We start from the raw sequence: 15,486 nt of genomic DNA, 5'->3' as shown, positions 1-15,486 counted from the left end.
GTTGTGCAACATAAACTAACACAGTATTGTGAAGCAATTATACTCCAATAAAGATCTATTAAAATATATATATATATTCCCTACAAGGAAAAAACTGCTGGTACGGGGACATGACTATATGCATTTAAAAGTAATGATGTATATTACTTCATTTTGAAGTTCACATGTTATAATGACAGAATGTAAAGTAAACTTGAGAATGAAATGTCAGACTCTCTCCCATACCATGAAATGGCCATCACTCCCCAGCAGCTCTAGCATGTATAAAATATATATGTATTACATTTTAATGTTATGTCTTGCTAAGATAACTGACATCAGAATCCTCTTAGATTAGCAAGTATGTTGTGATCTTTTGCTCTAGACCCCTTGAGCAGATAAAGCTACTATTTCATATGGTATACATGGAACTACATCAAGAAGAGCAATTGTATGAGGTCATGATAAGCTGGCCCTAAATGAGATAAAAGTTAGCCATCTGGTCAGCTGATAGACAACACAGACATGTGTTATGTTGGGGATGTTGCAATATATTGCCACCATGGTCCTCTTGTTCATCTACCATGGAAGATCAGCCTACTGACAGCCAACTGATTTAGACATCTGTGTAGCAAAACCAAGCACCTTCCTGTTAACAGTTATATTCATTACTCTATCCCTAAGTGGCCCACCATTAAATCATTTGGAATAACCCGTTGCTTATTATAGCTACTAAACTGTGCAAATAAAGTGTATTGATAATCAAGCTGAGGCAAAAACAAACAGTAGCTTAAGCTAAGCAATAAATCTTACGATAATATCAAGAGAAAAAATGATAACATTTATACACACACACACATCACATATACATACATACAATTTATGTGTGGAAAGGATCTAATAGGTTACTTGCTAACATGAAATGGCTGGCTAATTTTGTTCCAGGCTTGACTCATTCCAAACATTTTCAACAAAGGTAATTTAGGGTTCTGCCCCCACTGTCTTGCACAGAGAACCACAAATGGAGATTCTTGCTTCTCGTTTATTCAAAAATTAGCAAAGGTCTAAGAAACTTTTCCAGAACTTCTATTTTGGGAGGTCCGTTTTAGAAAATATAAATATCCTAAACAAAACGTCTGTTCACTATTTAAATGAAGAAATACTTTTGAAAAATTCTGAGAAGGAAAAACTACCAAAATCTATATTAATTTTACCTAGAAATGGACTTATCTATCACAATGGTATACAAATGCTTTAACAAACATATAATTTTAGAAAAGGTAAAATGCAGAAAAAAAGAAGAAATTATTTTTCCAGATTTTATAATTGTGAGACCAAGCAGATAGAGTACTATATGTTCTGAACTGAACATAGCATTAGCCAAAAAAAAAAAAAAAGTAGGTTAAGTCACTTCTCTGGAACATATCTTATATTTAGCTATAGACTCTAGACAAGGGAACATCTATGTATACCTCACCCAATAGTCAGAAAAGCAACGTCCTATATATTTTTTAATGGATGTATGATTATTTACCAAGAGGAAAAAAGAAGAATTACAATGGAAGTTACCAAATCCAGTATGTTATCAAATACAAAGTACGTTATTAGCTGATGTAACGTGAAGAAATAAACTATGACACTATACCACTTTGAATTTTTATTTTATAATCTGTGAAATAACTTTTAAGAACATTTTTAGACTTAGACTTATTCCAAACGATTTGAGAATTTCCTCTCCCATGAAGTACTCTTTTTGGTCCATAAACACCTGACTGTTGCTCTGTAAGAAAATGTAGAATTGCTGTCATTTCTTCAACAACAAATATTTGCTTCACTAATATTAAATTTATGTTCTGCTACTCTGTCTCTGTGCCTCTCTGCATAATCAATAACTTTTTTTTAAAGCTGAATAATAGTGTATCTTTTTAGAGACATTTTAAGTAATTAAACATGTATAGTACCGATGTACATAGCCCAGCTGAAGTGATGGCAATATAAAATCTATGACTAAGTTTTTGTACACACAGGCAATGACAACTACTCCCTGACAGCCACTGGGCAGACAGTGACTGAGACACATCCTAACATCAGAGATATTAAAAGTAGAAAAAATATGCATCTTAGAATTGATTAAAGTAATTTCCTGAATATTCAGTATGTATTACTTCAAGAGTTCAGAACCCAGTACTACAAAAAATTACTGCCCAATCGAATGCTGAAGGTAAATTATCTGAAGCATATGACTTTCGTTCATATATTCCTAATTATTGATAACAGTGAACATAAAATATAAAACATTCTGAATTGATACTGCGTACTACAGGCTTGTACATTTGTTTTATTCTTAAGAAATAGTTAAATGTTTTTTAGAACACTGTTCTGGAATTAAGTTTATGATGTATCAGAGCAGTAATATTCCATTTAGGAAAGAAATGGTATAGTCTTTGAATTTTTGTACATTATGGTAGATTATGCTAAAGCAAAGTATTTTCTACATTTATGTAACCCGAAGCCTACCGAAAATATGGGGAGGTGTAAAAATTTTAATTAAGAAAACAATTTTGCTATCTACTTTTCCAACAAACATTTATTGATAAACAACTTCTAGGCACTAGGATGATGAATAATAACTGACCTCTGAAGGGGGATACAGACAAGTAAATAGACCATTACCAATATAATACAATATTTGTGCTTTTATAAAAGTACAAACAGAAGAGGAACATCTAATGAGGAAAATGAATATAGACACCTTGCTATACTAAGAAGATATACATTTCATATGCAACAAGATACATGTAAGTCATCAACCTTAGTTATAAAAATAGAAACTAAAGGTGAACTATGAAAACATGCCCATAAAATCTAAAAAAATGGTCATACTTTCTGATTTGAACAGTTTATTCTACAATTAATTAATTTCTTAATTGATTAATCAATTAAGCTGCTCTTAAGAGCTATCATCTTATTTCATTCTAGTAAATGTACTATTTTCCAACTTTATTAAAACATCACATCAGTCCGATTTTAACTATTTAATTAAGCAAATATTTATGGACTGTCCATTACATCCAAAGCAGCTTTGTAGAAACTACAAAAGCCCCTGCCCTCAGGAAGTTCAGAATCTAAATGGGGGAGATAAGGAGTAATGGCACAAGAAAAGCACGTCATATACTGAATAAAATATGATAAACGTGGCCTAAGAGAGGCACAAGTTTATCTATAAGGTGATTTATAAAGAGAAGAGAGCATATTTGGCAAGTTATTCAGGAAAAGCTTCTTAGAACAATTAGCATTTGAAGGGGTCTTAGAAAAGGGATTGGAAGGAAAGGCCAGGCAAAGAATTCAGGAATAAAGAAATGGCAGGCAGGAAGGAAGTATATTTAGGAAATAGTATGACCACTGCAGAGTATATAAAAGGAGAAAAGTGGAAAATAAAGGTGGAAATACAAGTTGGAGCAATGCTGTAGTGGGCCTTATCAATTAAGTACATTAAATTAAGACATTTGGGGGACGGAATTCTTCTAAAGTTAAAACAAGTATTTAGAATCAAAAACAAATTACTTATCTATCTTCATTTCTACAGTCATCCGATGCCAAACATGATGATGATCATATAAAATGGATTCAAATATCAATAGGACAGAATCCCTGCCTTCAAAAAATTCATAATCTAGAGGGGAAGAAAACACATAAACAAATAATATGATATACGTCTTAGCAGAGATGTATACAAATCACTATACTGTGGTAGTACAGATTGGATAGCAATTAATTATGTCCGGAAAAGATGAGGAAAGGCATAGAGAAGAGGTGACATTTGAACTGGGTCATATGAGTAAAAATAAGACCTCTAAATATGTGTTCTATAACAGAATATATATATATATATATAAACTTACTTCAATGGTAAATTTACTTTCCTTAGTGTCTAAGAGTTGCTTTTTCTCCAAGACATTTCTATATTCTCTAAGTCTCTCAATATTTTTGAGACTAAATGAATTAGGCTTCCCAATAATTTCCACACATTAACAGCTTTTCCAACTTAATACAACCATTGATCCCTACCAAATTATTCAGTCCTCTATTATAGTCATGTCTGCAACATTTCTATACAGTATTAAATTTCTGCTACATTAATTTTTACTTTATGAGCTACTTATAGCTATTTCATATTTGTACCTGGAGCAAATTCAGTTTAGGATTAATCTCCTATAGAAGGACTCTACCTACTCAAGCCTGTCTAGTAATCTGTGCATATGATAAATAATAAATAATATTGCATTGTGATAATATATTACCTTTTCTCTCCAGCAGACTCTACACCCTTGGAAAAAAGGAACACCTTTATAATCTTTGTATCCTTAGTATGTTGCCTAGCATAGTAGGCATGCAATACATTTTTGCTAAATCAGTGAATGACTACACAGGAATTAGAAAGAACATGATACTTTAAACAAACACTAGACCTGAGTCCTGGCTCTACTACCTTCTAGCTGTTATGACCTTGAGAAGATCACGTACTTTTTGTTTTCATCTGTAAAAAAAACCCCAAAGAACAGTAGTAACTATATAAAATATTAACTACAATCCTGTCTGCTTCAAAGATGAAAGGTAAAATACTCTACCAGTAAGCTGTAACCTCTATTAGGGTAGAGAACAGGTCTTTTACAATCCCCTCACTCTCTTGCATTGTACCTAAAACTGACAAGAGCACAGAGGGAACACTAAAGAAATGCCCGGAGGTGAGCCAGGACAAGGCATTTTGGGAACTACTCAATAGCATAATGTGGCCAGAGCATGCTATTAGCCCAACAGAGAGATGTCGAGAGGCAAGCAGAAGTCAGATATCCAGGTCTTTTATTAGCCATGTTAAGAAATCTGGACTTTATCCTAGAGGCAGTAGGGAACTATTTCACTGATTAAAATTTCTTCTCTGGCTTAACACTTGCCTAACATTTTTACTGTGGCTACTAACATTTGAAGTTATTGTTAGATAGCAAATATCACCTCTTCCAATGACAGTGACCAAAACACTTAAAGTTGGACCCAGAAACATTTTTTTAAAAAATTAAATGATAATGACAAGGATATTAGTCATTTTAAAGAATATCCTGGGAATTCCTCTCTATTTGCTAGATGGGATGCTGCCCAATTCATGAATCATTTAATAAAGCCAATTAGATCTTTAAAATTAAAAAGAAAAGAATATTCTTACTTGGCAAAATAAAAAGCTGGCAAACTTGAGTTTGCCATTTCTTTGTTTAAAAAAAAATGTTCTGTATACTTCTAGAAACAACTCTTGTTAAGGCATTCAAACTAGGCTTGAATGCCTGTTAAGAAGTTCTTCTTTACATCAAGTCAAATTTCCTCCTTCCTTTCTAGGCATTTACTTTGAGATTGTTTAAAATAAATCTAATTGTGACAAACCTTCCAATTCCTGAAGACTTATGTCTCCCTTAAAGCTTCTCTTTTCAAAGCTATAGGCAAAATATTCCCCATTTACTGAAATGGGAAAAATTTTATCTAAAACGGTTAAAATAAAAGGTTTAATGTTAAAGGGATAAACCTTCAACTATTGCTCCCATATTACTAATTTCCCTAGGGTTCCTATAGTGCGTCTAAGTACATGACAGGTAGATAGTACAGAATTTACTAGCTTAATACTAGTAAAATTATGTGACAATATACTAGTAACCAGGTGAAACCACCCTGAAATAGTACTAATTAATTTTCCAATAGTGTACTACAGAATTTCTATCATCACCTTGTCTGGTTCAGCTTAAACGAAGGTGATTTTAAGTTGGAAGGCAAACTTAACTACCATAGTTAACAGAACCAAGATACAAAAGAATCTCAAGAGAATGGAGCAATGGATCAAATCTAATAACTTTTAACTATGGGGTGCTGTTTTCAGTGCAGATAATCAATTCTACAAGTACATTCAGGTTGCAAATTCTACAGAGGCCAGGCCTGTGACATAAATGAGTGAAGCTGGCCAGAAGAGAACTATGGCTGACTAAAAGTACAAAGGGGCAGCCACTAGTCAGCTTCAGTTAATTGTTGTTTCTAAGTTTTAAAGAGGAGCTGGAAATTCCCTGATTTTTAATGTTGATAACTACTTCATATTCTTTATATAAAATGCTCTTAGGTAGAAAACTATGTCCATACTATAAATGAACTCTCAGTATACTATTATAAATATATGAACTCTCTATATACTAATGTCTGAAATTAATGTGGCCTCAGTAAAAATTCCAACAGTTTTTTTCACAGTCAGACAAGGTGTTTCTACATAGACAAAAAGCAAAGCCAGGAAAAGATCTGAAAAAGAAGGACAACCAGGAAGAACTAATCCTACCAAATATTGAAGCATTATAAAATTTCATTTATCAAAACATGGTGGTATTGACACATGAGAAGCCAAACAGATATGATAGAAAGTAACTTAGTATCTCAAACTGGGGGGAAACGAACTATAAAATAAACAAGACAATTGGATGGCCACCTGAAAAAAAGAGCTAGATCCATACCTTGTTCTCAAACCAAGATAAATTACAAATGGATCAAAGATATAAATGTCAGAAATAAAAAACCATGAAAATACTAGAAGAAAACATGGACAGGGTCACCTTATTTTCTATTTATGGAACAAAATCTACATGTCATTAAATAATCACTAATTAGATTCCACAAATAACTTTATGAAAAGATTCATAAATTAGGGAATTCCCTGGTGGTCAAGTGGCTTTCACTGCCGAAGGTGCAGGTTCAATCCCTGGCCGGTGAACTAACATCTAGCAAGTCACAGCCAAAAAAATTCATAAACTAGATTACAAAAGAAAAGTAGCAAACTGAGAAATACTGCAACTCATTTACTGATGAAGTGCTCTTTTTTTTTTAAAAGGCCTTGCGTTGTGGGTTGCAGGATCTTCCCCAGCCAGGGACTGAAACCCAGCCCCCTGCAGTGGAAGCGCAGCGTCCTAACCACTGGACAGCCAGGGAAGTCCCTGACACGCTCATTTTTAAATATATCAAGATTTCCTATAAAATACTAATAGCCTAATTAAAAAATGGGCAAAGGATACCAACAGTCAGTTCATATTCTCATTCAAAATAAGAGAATGTCAATTAGAACCACACTGATATACCATCTTTCACCTATCAGACTCACAACAATTCCAAAGTCTAATAACACAAATTAGTGAAGTTGTTGGAAAAAAATACTCTCATATGACCGCTGTGAAGTCTAAAATGGTGAAATCTCTAAAGAGAGAAATTTGCCAATATCCACAAATATTTCAAGTGCACATACCCTTTGACTGAACAAATTCCCTTCTAACAATTTATTCCATAAATATGTTCATGTTTGACTGAAATGGCAGATACAGCTATTTATTGCAGCATTATTTGCTCCAGCAAAAGACTGAATAGCTGGTTAAACAAAATGTTATATTCACTTATGCTGGTCACACCAAATCTGGGTATAATATTCACGCCTGAGTGTCTAATTTAAAGAAGAATACAGACAAAATGGGACATACTCAGAGGACAGCAAGCAGATTGGTGAAGTTACTTGAAACCATGCTTCTTAAAGTTTCTCTCCTCAGTCCTCGCCTCAGTCTAGATATCCTCCCTTGGTAAGCTCATCCTCTATCACCTACCTGCTGACAACTTAAAAATTTTTATGTCTAGTACTATCTTTCCAGCTGCCTCCTGGTCTTCCCCTAAGTATAAACTCAACAGGTCCCAAACCAATCTTTCTTCTAAAATCTTTCTCCTACATTCTTTATTTGGCTAATGGCAGTGTATAAACAAAACCGACCTTTCGGCCCAAAGTTATTTCCCCACTGTAATCTATCGTGCACATTGTGACCAGAGTAAGTTTTGTGAAACAAAGATTTGATGATGTCACTTGTCAAAGGAAACCTATTATTCCCTAATGCTGACCATGTGCCCTTCAAATTTTTTCTCATCTCCAGTCACCACCCCGCCATCTCTCCACATCCTCTACAATCTAATCACACCAATCTACTTGTTATCTTTCTATAATGTCCTATTGTTCATTTTCCACACTATTACTCATCCTATCTGTAGGACCCCAAATAGCAGATCTAGAATGACAGGTTCCCAGAAAACTATAGGGGAAATTATTTTGGCTCAGTGTAAGAAAGGAATTTGAAACAGAGCTATCCAAAGACAAAGATAATGAGTTCCTTATTACTAAAGTTACATATTCAAATTTTAAACAGGCTGAGACCTCAAAAGAGATTCTGTAAAGAGGAATCCAGCAGCATATCTGTAACTGACTAGATAAGACTTAAAGTTCCTTCTGATCTTAATATTTTATGAATCCTGGCACTTGAGAACTCTTGGTTTTAATGTAGTACCTCAAAGTTACTTATTAGTGAGTTTCAACAAGGTTTATAGGCATATAGATAATCTATACTACATCATTAATTGATCTAAGAATTTCATAGTAACTACCTCAAACCTGAAGATGCTATGAAATTGCAAAAAATTATGAATTTAAATATACTTCAAAGTAATCCTAATAAATTGGGGGGGATCATCCTATTTAAAAAATAGGATGGAATGCAATACCAGGAAGGTTAAATTCAAGTTGATATAAACTAGGAACTAAAACTGTCACTTCAATTATAGAATGGAAAATTATTCACAAGGTACAAATTAAACACAGAGAAAAAATGGAAATAAATAGCTAACCAGAGTCTAAATATGCATCCTCAACACAGTTTTAGGGAAGCAAATATAATAAAGCTATTAAAAAGAATATACTACCTTATAACTATAGGAATACACTGTATTATATAATATGTGCCAGAACATACTCTTGCTATATTAGTTAGATGGTTACTAGAGTCTTAAGCAAAATGAGAAAAGTTTTAATAGAAAAAAATGAGCAACATCATCAAAATTAAAAATTTCTGTACTTCAAAGGATATGAAGAAAGTGAAAAGAAACCCCATGGCAGAATGAGATAAAGAGGGCGACAATGTGAGAAAAATTTTGCAAATCATGTATCTGATAAGGGACTTGTATCTAGAATATACAAAAAAAATTCCTACAACTTAATAGTAGACAAATAATCCAATTAAAAAGTGGCCGAGGGATCTGAATAGACATTTCTCCAAGAAGATATACAAATGGCCAATAAGCACATGAAAATACAGTAAACATAATTAGTCAACAGGGAAATGCATACCAAAATCATGAGATACCACTTCATATACACTAGGATAGGAGGAACATAATACCGGAAAATAACAAGTGTTAGTGAGGATGTAAAGAAGCTGGAATTCTCATAAACTGCTGTTAGAAATGGAGTCACTTTGAAAAACAGTCTGGCAACTCCTCAAACAGTATATACCCAAAGAAATTGAAAGCAAGGACTCAAATAGATGCTTACACAACAATGTTCATTGAAGCATTATTGATAAAAAGAGGAAACAACCCAATATCCACCAACTGATGAATGGTGAAATAAAATGCAGTATATTGGGCTTCCCTGGTGGCACAGTGGTTGAGAATCTGCCTGCTAATGCAGGGGACACGGGTTCAAGCCCTGGTCTGGGAAGATCCCACATGCCACGGAGCAACTAGGCCCGTGAGCCACAACTACTGAGCCTGCGCGTCTGGAGCCTGTGCTCCGCAACAAGAGAGGCCACGACAGTGAGAGGCCCGCGCACCGCGATGAAGAGTGGCCCCCGCTTGCCGCAACTAGAGAAAGCTCTCGCACAGAAACGAAGACCCAACACAGCCAAAATTAAATAGATAAATTAACTAAAAAAAAAAAAAAAGATTTTAATAAATAACTATAGGAGTAAAGGAACATACGAGAACACAAGATTTAAAAAAATGTTTTTAAAAAAATGCAGTATATTGATATAACCGAATATTATTTGACAATAAAAAGAAATTAAGTACTGATACATGCTAAAACATGGATGAGCTTTGAAAACATGCTAAATGAAAGAAGCCAGTCACAAAGGACTACGTATTATATGATTCCATTTATATGAAATGTCAAGAATAGGCAAATATATAGAGACAAAAAGCAGATTAGTGGTTGTCAAGGGGTGGGGTTAGAAGGATTGGTGAGTGTTGGATACAGGTTATGGGGGTTCTTTGGGGGACAATGAAAATGTTATTACTTTTGGTGATAGATACATAACTGTGAATATACTAAAAGTCACTGAATTATATACTTCGGGTGAATTATTTAGTATCTAAATTATATCTCAGTAAAGTTATTTTATAAAGAAAAAGTTATATGGGCAAAATTATTTTGAGTCTTCTAATTTTCTGTTATCTCTCTTAAATAAGAATGAAGGTTATAGTGGTCAATTAAAATTTTATTTTCTTCAACCTCATTATCAACTAATTTTACTTGGCAAGTGTTTGTAAGGCAGATTTTTTTTTTCTGAGAAAAAATAAAAGCAAGTGAATCGCTTTGAAAGATTTAGTCAAGTTACAATGGAAGTCTGTTAGTCTTCTCAAATAAGATATTTCAGCTATCCAATGTAATTTTGAAACTATGGCAGTGTTAAAATAAGCAAGTAATGGTATATATAAATTATACTCTTGTAAAATTTTAAAATAAATAAGAACTCTAAAATAAACATACTTTTAAAATGACTCAAGAAACATAGCTTTTGAAAATAAGCTATTGTGATTATTTTAATCAAAATTTAAAACTTCAATAAAAAATGAAACTAAACTGATCCTTTCTGATGCTGTCACAAACGATAAAACCTGTTGCCTATCCTACACACTTACACTTTCCATACAAATGCAACATGTTGTTTTATTATCATTAAAAACAGTAAGTGATGTTAGAATTGAGGAAGAGTTTGCTTTGGAATGTCACATGACAACTCAGAACTAACATCAGCATAATATTAGTGAAAATCAGAATCTGAAATTTAATTATCTAGAATTTTTATTTTTTAAAAGGTAGGAAGTCCAGAGACTTTGAGCAACAAATACTAATTGAAAGAATGTAAATAATAAGTTACTATGGGATCAATATTGCCCTTCAATTATGTAGAGCTGACCCTTTAAAAGGTAACAAGGACTGCCAAGTTCTGTACTCAATAAGGATTAAAGTAGGGGAGCACCTGTACTCCTCCCATCCAGGTTTTTATATTCATTCCTAGATCTACTTTCCTCTCCTATTCTGAGGACCTTACTGATAGGATACAGATACTCATATACCAGAATAACAATCTCCCACTCACAAGCCAAACTATTTCTGATCAAATTCCCAACCACATCACAAATAAATCTGAAAAATCACAGAAGACATTACTTTTTAATTTCCTCTGCTTTAGAATTTTTTTTAACTTAAAAAATGTTTCGTTTTTGTAACAAGCAGTAAAAAGTTAATACTCTCTTTCCTCTGCCTTCCTTCCCCACTCCTACCTGCTGAAGGACACTGCAACAGTCACTCTTACTTCTCTCTCCTGAGTCATCAATTTTTCTCATTCTACTAGATCATTTTCATAGGCATACAAACAAGCTGTTATTATAGCTTAGGAAATACCTAAAATATATACAGAAAAGGAAAAAAGGGAAGCAAAATGGTATACTACAAAAAAATCAATTGAATACAAAAAAGAGCAGGATGAATGGAGGAATGAAGAGCATGTAAGACATAAAAAAGCAAATAGCAAAATGACAGAAATAAGTTTTTCCTTATCAGTAATTACTGTGAATATAAATGAATTAAATTCTCTAGTTAAAAGGAAGATATTGGCAGAATGGATAAAAACAAAATCAAAAACATGATCCATCTGTATGTGATCTATGAAAGACTCACTTTAAATACAAAACCACAAAGAGGTTAAAAATGAAAGGACAGAAAAAGATATCCCATGCAAATAATAATCAAGAGCGCTGCAATAGCTGTATTTTCAACAAACAATGGATTTTAAGTCAAAAAGGTTACAAAAAACAAAGAACGTCATTTCATATCAATACATGGTTCAATCCATCAAAAATATGTAATAATTATAAACATATATGTGTCTAACAGTAGAGCCACATAATCTATGCAGCAAATATACACAGAATTGAAAGAAGAAACAGACAGTTCTACAGTAATAGTTGGAAACTTCAATATCCTATGTTCAATAGTGGATAAAACAAACACACAAAAAGTCAATAAGAAAATAGAGGATTTGAATACTATAAACCAATTAGACCTAAAATATATATACAAAACACTCCACCCAACAATAGCACAATGTTTATTCTTCTCAAATGTTCCTGAAACATTCTCCAGGATAGACCACATAGTAGGCCACAAAACTTTTAATACATTTTAAAAGATTGAAAGTATGCAAAGTATCTTTCTGATCCCAACAGAATAAATCTGGAAATCAATAACAGAAGCAAAACTGGAAAACTCACAAATATATGGAAATTAAACAAAACACTTTTAAACAACCAATGCATCAAAGAAAAAATAACAAGGGAAACTAGAAAATACTTTCAGATTAACGAAAATGAAAACACAACAATACCAAACCTAATGAGATGCAGTAAAAGCAATGCTCCAATGGAAATTTATATCTGTAAACAACTACATTAAAAAAGAAAGACCTCAGAGCAATAACCTAACTGTACACTTTAAGGAAATAAAAAAGAAGAGCAAACAAATCCAAAGGTAGCAGAAGGAAAGGAATAATAAAGATTAGAGATAAATGAAATAGAGAAGAGAAAAGCAATAGAAAAAAAAAATGAAATCTATCCTCAGTTCTCTGAAAAGATCAACAAAATTGACAAACCTTTAGCCAGATTGGCTAAGAGAAAAGAGAGAAGATCCAAATTACTCAAAGCAGAAACACAAGAGAGGACATTAATACAGACTTTACAAAATAAGGATTATAAAAGGATAATGTGAACAACTGTACACCAACAAATTGGATAACCTAAATGAAATGGACAAACTACCACACAAACTACCAAAACTCACACAAAAAGAAATAGAAAATCTAAATAGATCTATAAGAAATAAGGAGATTGAATCTGTAACCCAAAACCTCCCAATAAAACAACCATACCCCAATAAAATAAAATTTAAAAAACAAAACAAACAAACAAAAAAACCTCCCAACAAATAAAAGTCTAGGACCAGATTTCTTTAATGGTGAATTCTATCACTTATTTATAGGACTGACACCAATCCTTCTCAAACTCTTCCACAAAAGTGAAAAGGTGGGAACACTTTCTAACTCATTCTGTGAGGTCAACATTACCCTGATACTGAAGCCAAAGGGATTACAAAAAAACAAAAACAAAAACAAAAAACCCAACCAAAGGCTAATAACCCTTATGAATACAGATGAAGAAATCATCAACAAAATACTAGAAAACCAAATCCAGCAGATTATACACATATATATACACACATATACAACATATACATCATGACCTAGTGGGACTTATCCTAGGTATATAAAGGTAATTAACATATAAAAATCAATCAATATCATATATCTTATTAACAGAATGAAGGAAGAAACACAATATTAATTCAATGAAGAAAAAGTGTTTGACAAAACCTAACACTCTTTCTGATAAAAACACTCAGTAAAACAGGAATAGAAACAAACGTCCCCAGTTTGATAAAAGCCATATATGAACAACTTACAGCTAACATCATACTCAATGGTAAAAGAATGAAAACTTTTGCCCCAATATCAAGAACAAGACAAGGATGCCCACTTTCACCACTTCTATTCAACACAGTACTGGAAAATTCAGCTGGACAAAATAGGCAAAAAAGTAAAATAAAAGGCATCCAAAGTGGAAAAAAAGAAGTACAACTATCTCTATTCACAGGTAACATGATCTACAGAAAACTATAAATACACACACACACACAGAGTTAGAGCTAATAAACGAATTTATCAAAATTGCAGGATACAAATCTATGCAGAAAAATCAGTTTTATTTCTGTAAAATAGCAATCACCATTCCAAAAAGGCAATTAAGAAAAAAATTCCATTTACAATAGCATTTAAAAAAATACTTAGGAATAAATTTAATGAAGGCCACGTAAGATGTGGGCACTGAAGACTACAAAACATTGCTGAAAGGAATTAAAGTATATCTAAATAAATAGAAAGACATCCTGTGAATAATGAAATCTAAATAAATCAAAGACAAGGGGCTTCCCTGGTGGCGCAGTGGTTAAGAATCCACCCACCAATGCAGGGGACACAGGTTCGAGCCCTGGTCTGGGAAGATCCCACATGCCACGGAGCAACTAAGCCCGTGCGCCACAACTACCGAGCCTGCGCTCTAGAGCCCGTGAGCCACAACTCCTGAAGCCCGCGTGCCTACAGCCCGTGCTCTGCAAGAAGGGAAGCCATCACAATGAGAAGCCCAGGCACTGCAAATGAAGAATAGCCACCATTCACGGCAACTAGAGAAAGCCCACGCACAGTAATGAAGACCCAAAGCAGCCAAAAATAAATAAATTAAATAAATAAATTTATTAAAAAAATCAAATCGAAGACATGAATTGGAAGACATAATATTGTTAAGATGACAATACTACCCAAAGTGACCTACAGATTCAATGCAATTCCTATCAAAATCCCAATGATTTGTTTTGCAGAAATTCATATGGAATTTCAAGGGACCCAGAACAGCCAAAACAATCTTGAAAAAGAACAAAGTTGGAAGACTCATACTTCTCAGTTTCAAAACTTACTACAAAACTACAATTATCAAAACAGCGTGGTACTAGCATAAGGACAAACATACAGACCAACGGGATGTAACTGAAAGCCCAGGAATAAACCCTCACATCTATGGTCAATTGATTTTTGACAAGGGTACCAAGACCATTCAGTGGGGGAAAAGCAGTCTCTTCCACAACTGATGCTAGGAAAACTGAAGAGCCACCTGCGAAAGAATGAAGCTGAACCCTTACCTTATACCATATATAAAAATTAACACAAGCAGATCAAAGATCTAAATTTAAAAGCTAAAATTCTAACACTCTTAGAAGAAAACATGGAGGCAAATCTTCATGACTTTCGTTTTGGCAATGATTTCTTAAATATAACACTAAATGCATGAGCAAAAATAGAAAAAAATAGATAAATTGGACTTCATAACAACTGAAAACTTGTGCATCAAAAGACAGTATCAAAAGAGTGAAGACAACTCACAAAATGGGAGAAAATATTTGCAAATCATATCTAATAAAAGTTTAATACCCAGAATTTATAAAGAATTCCTACAATACTGTAAAAACAACCCAACTTAAAGGAATGGCCAATAAACACATGAAAAGGGCTTCCCTGGTGGCGCAGTGGTTGAGAATCTGCCTGCTAATGCAGGGGACACGGGTTCGAGCCCTGGTCTGGGAAGATCCCACATGCCACGGAGCGGCTGGGCCCGTGAGCCACAACTACTGAGCCTGCGCGTCTGGAGCCTGTGCCCCGCAACGGGAGGGGCCGCGATAGT

The 15,486-nt window shown here is 33.7% G+C and overlaps 1 protein-coding gene across 11 annotated transcripts in view; it reads right to left on the bottom strand.

Annotated features, from left to right (window-relative positions):
* The window catches only part of CHD9 (chromodomain helicase DNA binding protein 9), a 245,391-nt gene that overhangs the window by 165,766 nt on the left and 64,139 nt on the right, over nucleotides 1-15,486 (bottom strand). For 7 of the 11 annotated variants that reach the window (XM_036833645.1, XM_036833643.1, XM_036833642.1 and 4 more), the window contains exon 2: nucleotides 3,544-3,652. The exons of 3 other annotated variants lie outside the window; for them this stretch is intronic. The gene's annotated coding sequence lies outside the window, so the exon portion shown is untranslated. Of the gene's footprint in view, nucleotides 1-3,543; nucleotides 3,653-4,280; nucleotides 4,529-15,486 lie in introns of those variants that run through there. One more of the 11 variants, XM_036833647.1, reaches the window with a different exon arrangement.

The sequence above is a fragment of the Balaenoptera musculus genome, chromosome 19, assembly GCF_009873245.2.
Source record: "Balaenoptera musculus isolate JJ_BM4_2016_0621 chromosome 19, mBalMus1.pri.v3, whole genome shotgun sequence".
In the NCBI taxonomy this organism is placed as follows: domain Eukaryota; kingdom Metazoa; phylum Chordata; class Mammalia; order Artiodactyla; family Balaenopteridae; genus Balaenoptera; species Balaenoptera musculus.
The sequence above is the reverse complement of the archived record's forward strand: the minus strand, read 5'-3'. Positions and strand labels throughout refer to the sequence as shown.